Genomic DNA, 779 nt, shown 5'->3' with positions numbered 1-779 from the left:
CACACTACTATGTACCACGGACTAAGATATCTAGGGTTCCTGCCAGTTAGTAACGTCCGGTTGATGTGTTTTCTTAAAAAAATACGGCCTTCGGGACATGGGTTGCGGCTTCCAGATTGGAGGTTATGTACGAGCGACATGAATGATGTTGTAAACGTAATCGGGTCGCAAAATGTAAGCTGATAAACATTACAAAATATTAAAACGGAAGAAAACGACTTTTGAAAAATAAAAGTTTGTTTACACTGTTAGACGTACATGGTACATAATATTACTACATTATTCAATACTTTTTATTTTTAAGTAAATGCAATTATATCGGATCTCGCCTTTTGTACGTATAATAATTGACTCGTTACTAAATTTGAAACCGATAGTACGCAAAGACCGAATGTTTCTTCGACTAATTTTTCTATGATATGACGACAGAACAAGGTTGACCGATGAACGTAATTACTCTGTGACTATTGACTACTTGAACGACGACGGTAATATTGCTTGTGTGTATATTATCATATTTTGCATCTTATTTGTCATGATGTTTTGTTCAACATGTGTCTTTGTAGCGGTGGCTTTATTGGTTTGACGTTTGATTTCAGTGTATCATACTTTCGTGATTTAGTCATTTGAACCCACTCGTCACTCTCGTCATGTCCGAGAAAAAAGCCAAAAATAATGCCGACTGGAAGAAACGTGTAAAAGCTGAGTATTTCAGATTACTGCAGGCCAAAAAAACAAAGAAAGACGATGACAATGTATTAGCATGCATGAATAATCAG

The 779-nt window shown here is 35.9% G+C and overlaps 1 long non-coding RNA gene across 1 annotated transcript; it reads left to right on the top strand.

Annotated features, from left to right (window-relative positions):
- Nucleotides 1-212: 212 nt before the first annotated feature.
- Nucleotides 213-779, top strand: LOC103311529. The gene is made up of 2 exons (XR_511251.3): nt 213-488; nt 600-779. It is a non-coding gene; the product is annotated as an uncharacterized LOC103311529 (long non-coding RNA).

This window comes from Acyrthosiphon pisum, unplaced genomic scaffold, assembly GCF_005508785.2.
Source record: "Acyrthosiphon pisum isolate AL4f unplaced genomic scaffold, pea_aphid_22Mar2018_4r6ur Scaffold_4459;HRSCAF=5005, whole genome shotgun sequence".
NCBI lineage: Eukaryota > Metazoa > Arthropoda > Insecta > Hemiptera > Aphididae > Acyrthosiphon > Acyrthosiphon pisum.
Note: the sequence above shows the minus strand (reverse complement) of the source record. Positions and strands in the feature narration are given on the sequence as shown.